This window comes from Limulus polyphemus, unplaced genomic scaffold, assembly GCF_000517525.1.
Source record: "Limulus polyphemus unplaced genomic scaffold, Limulus_polyphemus-2.1.2 Scaffold2265, whole genome shotgun sequence".
NCBI classification, from domain to species: domain Eukaryota; kingdom Metazoa; phylum Arthropoda; class Merostomata; order Xiphosura; family Limulidae; genus Limulus; species Limulus polyphemus.
This window is the reverse complement of record NW_013667875.1, coordinates 176,133-185,000: the sequence shown is the minus strand read 5'-3', so window position 1 is coordinate 185,000 and position 8,868 is coordinate 176,133. Positions and strand designations below refer to the sequence as shown.

The window sequence follows — 8,868 nt, the reverse complement described above, 5'->3', positions numbered from 1 at the left end:
AGTTAGTAAAGTAAGTAGGAAGTAAGGTAGTAGTAGTACTATAGTATTATTTACGTACTAACTACGTACACTACCTACTAGTTGTCGTCGTCTAGTATATATATATATATATATATATATATATATATATATATATACTAGCTGGAGTACCCGTCCCCTGGACGGAAGTTATATAAATTCGTGATTAATGAAAAGTTGCTTCCCTTATATGTAATTGTAAAAACCGCAAAAACGCCCATAAAAACTGCAAAACATAAAATATTAAACCATATATTTGCATGTATCTCCGACTGGACCCAACAAACCTTCATGCCAAATTTGGTGAAGATCCATCAACAGGGGGCGAAGTAGTGGTAAAGACCCAAAAACGACCAATTAAAAACCACACAATGCAAAACTGAAAATTTGTATGTCTCTATCAATGGATGCAATGAACCTCCATACCAAACTTGTGAAGATCCATCAACAGGAGGTGAGGTAGTGGTAAAAAATGTCCATAAAAACCGCAAAACACAAATTGCAAAACTAAAAATGTATGTACCCCCACATGGACCTAATGAACCTCCATACGAATTTTGGTGAAGATCCATCCGCACCCTGCGAAGTACTAACATGGACATAAAACAGACAGTACTATTATATTTATATAGATATATTTTGTCCTGATTTCTGAGTATTTAACCGGGCCGTTTTAAGCTCCCAATCCGCCCCTGGTAGCTAGCTGATACGGTGCATGCAGATTTACTGTAGCTATTGACTATTTGATCGCATTAGTTCGAGATGTAAAATGTTAAGCTGTAGCTGGAGATGTCATGGAGATTTGTTTGAGAATGTAGAGAACATTTATAACTTTTGTATAACAATGGGCAAATATATGCATAGACTAAGACACAACCCCTACTAAGCACGTATAAAATTTTAGCAGTAGAAAAGCAGCCTTTTCAAATAAAACATCGCTTTAAATAGACATTCGTGTCTTTTAAAGTAATTATTCCACGAATGTGTGTAATAAAATTTAATATTATGTGTACTGATTTTATTTACTCCTTCACTTCATACATAATATAGAGGTTGGCTCCCTAAAGACACCGACTGTATAGTGTACAAAGCATTGAGTATCTAATATTATGTGTACTGATTTTATTTACTCCTTCACTTCATACATAATATAGAGGTTGGCTCCCTAAAGACACCGACTGTATAGTGTACAAAGCATTGAGTATCTACATGTTACAGTAATCTAATGTTCATCTGTTATAGGCTGGTAAATCCTGTTTCACCCTGTACTTAAGCTTTTTAAAGGAACAACAGATATTTGTGAGAAAGCTAACTTCAAGAGATAATGATAACATCGTTTACACTAGAATTATACAAAATTTTTGGCTTATATAAAATTGAAAAGAAACAAATCAACTTTTCAATACACCTACGACCTTCGCAGTATATTACTTAGTATTCTACAAAAGGTTTGGGTGCAATATACCAAGCCGTTTTTGTTGTAGGCTGGCAAGAGAATAATAATAATAATTACAAATAGGCCGTTTTGAGTGGAATTTCTTTTTCTTGTTAGTCTAATATGCGCGCATTTTGGTACATTTTTATATGTCTATAGTCTTAGCAGTCAACAGTAAAGGTTTTAAAGTGTTGTTTGAACTGAATCTTCACTATTTAAGTTGCTCTTTTGTCCGAACGTTCTATTAGGGTTTTTGTGCAATTCCTTGCGATCCCCATTATGAACCACTATCGTAGTTCATGATACTGAATGCTAAAATCGGACTGAACAGTAAAAAAAAAAGCAAATAAGTTTAATTTTTGCAACAGACATATGTAGTTAATGCATCACATTATAATGTGAATAAAACAATACATAAATTTACTTGAGAAGTCAATTGCATTTCGTAAAAATATATCAAAATTAAATCATCTTAAATTTTCGAAACAGTTGTTGTTGTTGTTTGTTATAAAGCACAAAGCTACACAAAGGGCTATCTGTGCTCTGGCCACCACGGGTATCGAAACCCGGTTTCTAGCCGTATAAGTCTACAGATATGCCGCTGTGTCACTGGGAGACTTTCGAAACAAAAAAAGAGAAAACAATGCAATTTTATTTATGCAACAAAATGGCAAGGTATATTAAAACATTGTACAAAAAACACCATCTCTCTGTGCCAGAATATTGAAAGTCATAAATTATGAATTTAGGAGCTCTGCCAAGGATTAAACGTGCTCATGCATATTTTATTTTCACATGTTTTAACAAAATTGTATTGGTTAGTTTCTGCCAAATATCTCCCCCCCCCCCTTGTCAACAATTCTCTTCATTTACACCGTTTACTATACGTTAAGATCCCGATCTTTAAATATTGTTTACAATTATTTTAATCAGTTGCATTTCATGTGTGTTTTCCCAGGGTTGTTCTAAAAAATCATGCCCTTAGATGTAAGGAAAATTGATTCACTAACTAAATACTTACACACACTTGGATGGCAATTTTAATCAAGCATTAAATAATTCTAAGTTCTAATTACTTCCAAATTGTTCTGATGTTTGTTTCTAAACACAGCAGACATACTACCAATAACTATGTATAATTACAAACATGTCACTGATTAATATGTTAACAGAGCATTGTTTTCCCCAGTAATCTTTTTGAAGTACAATTGCCACGCCTACCTGTCACATCCTCTCTTTCACAAATTGCCAATAGTTTTCTCTGACGCTTTATACTATATTATTTATAACCAACAGAAAGTCAAAATTTTAATCTATTAAATGACGTATTATATTACTCTGTTTTCTGTGCAAAGAATTGTCTATTTGCCTCCAGTTCGAAAATTTTTCTCACGGGGATCACATCGGCAAGCTGATCTAAAGTATGCTCGTGAGCATCTCGTATGTTACGCAATTCGATACGGTAACGTGAGTTTCATGTTCGTCAAGTTGTATTACAGTGTTTTTTTATTTGCAAGCAGCAAAGATTTGAAGAAACTTTTTTCCGAGTTTTTTTATTGTTTTGGAATCCAGGAGATTTGTCATGCGGGAGAGTATATGCGATTCTGGGAGACTCCCGGCGAATCCTGGAGGGTTGGCAAGCCTAATCAACAGCACTGCAGTTTCTAAACTAACTAGTTAGGCCGACATTATACATTCAGTTATTAATTTGTAGCAATACTTAAGCTACCGGTAATTTACTAATATATATACACAGCATACGATTAACTTTAATTTCAAAATACTTAGAATTAAACGCAAAATTATTATTTTTTGGGAACGTTTGATCACCCAAATATACAACAGTTATATGGCATTCTTCCAGCACTAATACCTCCGACAAAATGGCGCTCGACTGGCACGGCCCACGAATGACAATGATCTCACCTGTTTATATTATACTAGCAGAGACCCACAAAACACTTGCGGTCAAATTAGTATCCATATTATAATAGTACTTCTTTACATACAGGATTTCTAGAATAATTCAAATGAATTCTATTCGCATACACCGAAATCTACAAGTCCACTTGTCCTAGGCCTAACCTTATCGCTCATATTCGATAGAGATAAATTAACATTGTAACTGTGTACGTTTTTTTGTTTTTAGTTTAGTTAGGGCTAAATTTTTTTACTGTATTTAATACTATTAATAAATACTTATAATATTATTCTACGACCTAACGTTAGACCTTTTTAAAGCTTTGATAAGATTTTGGTACGTTTTATAAAGTGTCTACCAAAGTATTTTACATCAGCGTTTTGTGCATTTAGATAGTCAGGTACGCGTGCATTTCCAGGACGGACGAAATATTAGTGTTATTATCACTAAGCTCGATAGTGCTTAGATTGCAGTGATGGGCCGAGAAAAAAACGGCCGTCGCAAATTATGCATTGCTCATTATCGTCTCAAATATTTCTTGTAACAATGTAAGACTTTAATAAACACCTAACTTAGGTTTTCAAAAGCTATTAAGGCCTTCAGTTTAGCCAAAAAAAAACATCGTTAAGGTAGAGAACCAGCGAGTAGCGTAACAGTCGAATGTTCTGCTCATTATTCTGATTCTTGCATCAGAACGGCTAGCTCACCAATGCTTGAAGTTGTGATGATTTATACACCAAGATGTTGCATTTTAACTTGGGGAGTACAGTAGCAGTATAGTATTTCACTAACTTCAACACATGATGTCCACCAAGACAAATCATTACGCCAGACTAAAACTACTGCTTTCATGGCGACTGCCATTCATTAAAATAAAAGAGGGGAACAAGTAATAAAAAAAAAGGATGATCTAGGGGTGTCAATGCCAAAAATTACAGAAATAAGGTAGTGGTGAATACACAAAACCATACAAAAATCCCTACATAAGTAGCCTCTGAGTCAATATTACAAGCTTATGGGAATTAGCCATTGTAAGACTTTGTAGCGTTATTCAGTTTAAATGCTTGTATTGAAACCTGAATTCATGCAAGGGAAAGGAATTCAACGTTTAGTTGTAGATAAAAGTTTTTCTTGGAAATATTTGGCTACTTATGTTGGGGTTATTGTATGGTTTTGTGTATTCATCCTTACCTTGTTTCTGTACTTTTTGGCATTGCCATCCCTACATCATCCTTAATTTTTTTCAATTTTTATTACTTGTTAAACTATATCAAGGTACAGACGTACAATGAGATTCGCAAGAGCTTAGATTCTCATTGGAGATTAAAACTATGACGAAGAATTCTGACTCTGTTAACATATTAACATACCAACCACTGAAAAAAAAAAAAAAACACATTCCGCGCAACTTAATTCTGAGAGAATTTTCCTAATTTATAAGGCTGGAGTAGCGCCACTTCATAATACTGGGCGTGACCGCTTAACACATAGCGGGTACATCTGGAGATTACGTCAGTCATGCTTCGTCTTCGCCAGTAAATGAAAGAGCTCATTTTATAATTTTCCTCACACAGATATAACCTGTATACGGGTCAATGGGAGCGCTGAAAGAGAGAGTTTGTTCAATTCAAGGTGGATGCCCTTACATGAGTTGTCATCACTTTGCAGCTGTTGCATGAAAGGTTTAAATCAGGTTATTGCAATTAAGTGAGGTGGGAACTTAAAATAAAATCCAAGTAGGTGGATGAAAATAGGTGGGTAAACGGCATTAACAGCCACTAACTCTTGATTTTTGTCTTTCTGCCGGTTATGTGTTCTATTTTATTTTACTTTGTTCTCAGCAAGGGGTACATTGAATCTTTATCAAACAGATGTAAACGTCTGAAAAAAAAATCAATAATGTTATGCTACCAAATATAGCATTTATTTTATTTTTTCTACGATTTGAAATAAATATGTTTTAAAATTGCAACCGTTTTAGTACTTTGAAGCATGACATTTTAGGTGTTTTAAAAGTATTACTATATAGTCCAAAAATGCAAAAGATTCTTTCTTTTAATTTATTGAAATCTAATTTTTTTGAGAATTTTAGTGTGATTTTATACACGCACGCATACACATTCATAAATATATATGTATATATGTGTGTGTCTATTCCACAAGCATGTAATAAAAATAATAAAAATTACGAAATTTACAACAATCCTTAAGAAAAAATTATCAATCTAATTTTTAAAATGCTGTAAAATCCATATCTTTATCTGGGTGATACTTTTTAACTTAGAGCTTTCACTGAATTGACCGTCACCCTTATAATATATATCCACGGCCTCAAACTCAAAGTGCGGAGAACGATTATATTTTTTTTTTTTTTGTATTTTCTTTTATTGACTAAACGTTGTGCGAATGATGGATCCACAAATCCATAGTCGAGCATGCTAACCACTGACCACTCTTGGCCCTAAAAAAGAAAAGGTTAAATTTTGATAAATAAGATAAATGAATAAAGAAAAGCATAAGTATTTCTATTCAGTTTTTCACTTTTGCCATTTTATGTTTCAGATCAATAAATTTCATGTTCGATGTATTATTCTGAAGCTGTCTATTACTAGTATTAGGAATGGCTTTCGTATGTTTATAATCTTCAGAATTAGCCATATTTCGCTTCAATAACCATATACAATGTGTCATATTATCGTACAAAAAAATAGGCTCATAAATATATAATTTGTATAAACTTTTTGTACTTTCCAGTGTTTTACAACCACATTTTTATCTTTAGTTAACATTTCATAAAACTGGAACAGTCTAATCCTTACTACAGTCAATGAATCTGGCTCAATGTTCTAAAAACTTGTTTAACATAATAGAATAATTGTACCGTTAATAACATTATAGCCAGTAGGTGTGTTCATGCAGTCACTGAGACTATAGATTCTGAGGCTCCATATAAATTATAATACGTTGGTTAGGGTTGCGATCAAGCAACTTCTTACATTGTACAATAAAATTCTTGAAATATACCGTAAACAATTGGGTCAAGCTGTAAAAAAATATCCGTACCAACCTTATCTCTTTTGCCTTCCAGTACTGCCCAATTGTCCTAAATAACATTAAACCTGACAAACTACTCTATCGCCTACAGACTTAAGTTTATATAAGTTTCACTTACTGTATTAGCTGTATTAATTCGCTGCCTTCATGGTGTAAAGCAACTGTGGACAAATGAACTACTTTATTGATCCTAAACAATGCACGACAGAAAACATTGCGGAACGGAGATTATTGGTACTGAAACTGAATGATCAAAAGTATAATATAATAACAATAAAGAAAACTGAGTTCGTAAGGGAACAGCGTTGATTTCAGACATCAGATGAGGAGGAACATTATTTAGAAGTAACTGGAAACTGACGAACTGCTCAGTGTCTAAATATATAATAAATATATAAGATTGTGGTCTCTAAATGGCACGTAATAAAATGCCTTTGCAGAAAAAAAAGAAAGTTTATAGAAAGCAACTAATGTCTAAATCTGCTAATTATCATCTAACAATACCTTATTCTCTTTGAGGGAGAAGAGAGGAGAAAATGATAAACCCTGATTATTCTGGGGTTTTATCTCGAAATGACATATTAAAAAAAGACAAAGAGAAGCAATAAAAACCGCCATTAATAGCTGAAAAGAGGCATCTTCGGGCTACATACAGTTTACAGAAATTAATATTTACTCTGGATGATAACTATAAAAAACATGGGATCGTCTTCGTGGGAACCAAAACAGTTGTTCAATTTTTCTGTTATTATTTAGCGCTACCTTTGAATCTCTACCAATTTAATAAATAATCATTCTAGCGTTTACTTACGAGTTTTTACCAAACATATCAAACTATACATTTCAAGCTTTGTTATAACAAGGTAATTCCGACTGCTAAGTCCTCAGTTGTAGAAAAAAATCTTTCTTATTATTAAAGATCGATAAATTGTTTGTTATCCTCTACACGCGTGTAATTAAGCTTTATTTCTTGGTATACAATATATATACGTGTCTGTGTTTATATATGTATATATGTACCACATAAAAAAGCGAGTAACTTAAATAGTTTGAATGTTAGTATTGTACATTAAAGTGGAAAAGAGTGGCCTAATCCTGAATAAAAGTGAATAAATAATTATATAAACTTAGAAGGAAAGTTACAAACGTTTAGTGAATATTTGAGCCTTCTTCTGTGCACTGTAAAAAAAATCCCGTAAAAATACATGCAATTAACAGCCATTTTTCAAAGTTAAAATCCGTATTTTAAAGTATAGTTAAAAACATTAAAATAATGTGAAAATATGTTAATTTTACCGAAATTAACCGTTAAGATTTTAATATATAAAAAAACATTTTTCAAAACACTGCCATATACACTGAATTCAATGTGAAACCGTTTAAAAAATTATTTGACAGCAAAAAGACGTTATTTCTTTATATTAACGGTGAAGTACAATACTTAAATCTTTATTTTTATACACAGTTGCATTTCCTTACTAAGAGTTAGCGATCTGACCCTGACCATGCAGCTGATATTTTCAATATAAAACGTTCTAGACACATCCACTGTCTTTAAAAACGAATATTTTAAGTTTTTATGATTAAGGACTTCAATATAATGTATTAATTTGACATATTATAAGAATACAACAATCAACTTCCTTTTCTGGTAAATGCTCTATTAATAATAATAATGTGATAAAGATGATAATGAAAGAGAATTAATATTCATTTTAATATTTTAAAAAATCTGTTCTTGCATTTATATTACATTTATAAAAACTAATATCATTTAAAATAAAAATTATTTATGTATTTTTTAAGATGACCCAGGAAGAAGTTATAAAATTTTCAATTGTTATATCCATACGCTACGAGTATTGAAAAACAATCAGAGGATTTTTGCGATATTATCAGAGCACAGTTATTCAAAATGCATGTACTTAATTACATAAGCTGAGGTAATACTTAAAAACAAAAACAAGAAAAAACAGTACGTTGAAGTAAAGATGGAACTACTTTCAGCTTCTGATGCACTACAGTTACAGTCTGCCTACGCCTAGCAAATGCTGTAGAAAACGTGCCTAGAGGCCATTTTGTATTGGGGAGACGTTGCTGCACATAGAAAAGTGAAGGAAAAAACAGCCCAAGTAACTTAGTTTTGGCAATACTGCACAAGAAACACATTTCTGTTTTCATATTTTTCTTTAGCTTAGGTAACTGAACTAATTAATTATTATTATTAATATCTTTATTATTAGCGGAACCTATGTGTCACAAGTCAAGCCTTAGATAAGGGCAGGTGTGCTTGTCATTTTAAAATTTAAAATTGTTGGATTTTTTTACGGCACTTGAGGAAATACCTTTATGATTTTTTAAGTGCAAGTATTTTTTAACGATTTAATTTTTGTTTTTCATGTTATAACTTGACTGTATTTTCCTGCCTCGTGTTGATTCA

At 32.4% G+C, this 8,868-nt stretch overlaps 1 protein-coding gene and 1 long non-coding RNA gene across 5 annotated transcripts in view; one reads left to right on the top strand and one right to left on the bottom strand.

The window, feature by feature from the left end:
• LOC111087532 overlaps positions 1-6,493 on the bottom strand; it is a 14,131-nt gene extending 7,638 nt beyond the window's left edge. The window contains exons 1-2 of one of the 2 annotated variants that reach the window (XR_002612205.1): positions 6,442-6,484; positions 5,683-5,835 (exon numbers count right to left, since the gene is read on the bottom strand). This is a non-coding gene — a long non-coding RNA (uncharacterized LOC111087532). Of the gene's footprint in view, positions 1-5,682; positions 5,836-6,441 lie in introns of both variants that reach the window. The other variant, XR_002612204.1, reaches the window with a different exon arrangement.
• Positions 1-8,868, top strand: part of LOC106466460 (cGMP-dependent protein kinase, isozyme 2 forms cD4/T1/T3A/T3B-like) — an 82,944-nt gene that overhangs the window by 4,419 nt on the left and 69,657 nt on the right. Inside the window, exon 1 of one of the 3 annotated variants that reach the window (XM_022394470.1) lies at positions 450-472. The exons of the other annotated variants lie outside the window; for them this stretch is intronic. The gene's annotated coding sequence lies outside the window, so the exon portion shown is untranslated. Of the gene's footprint in view, positions 1-449; positions 473-8,868 lie in introns of those variants that run through there. 3 annotated transcript variants of the gene reach the window in all.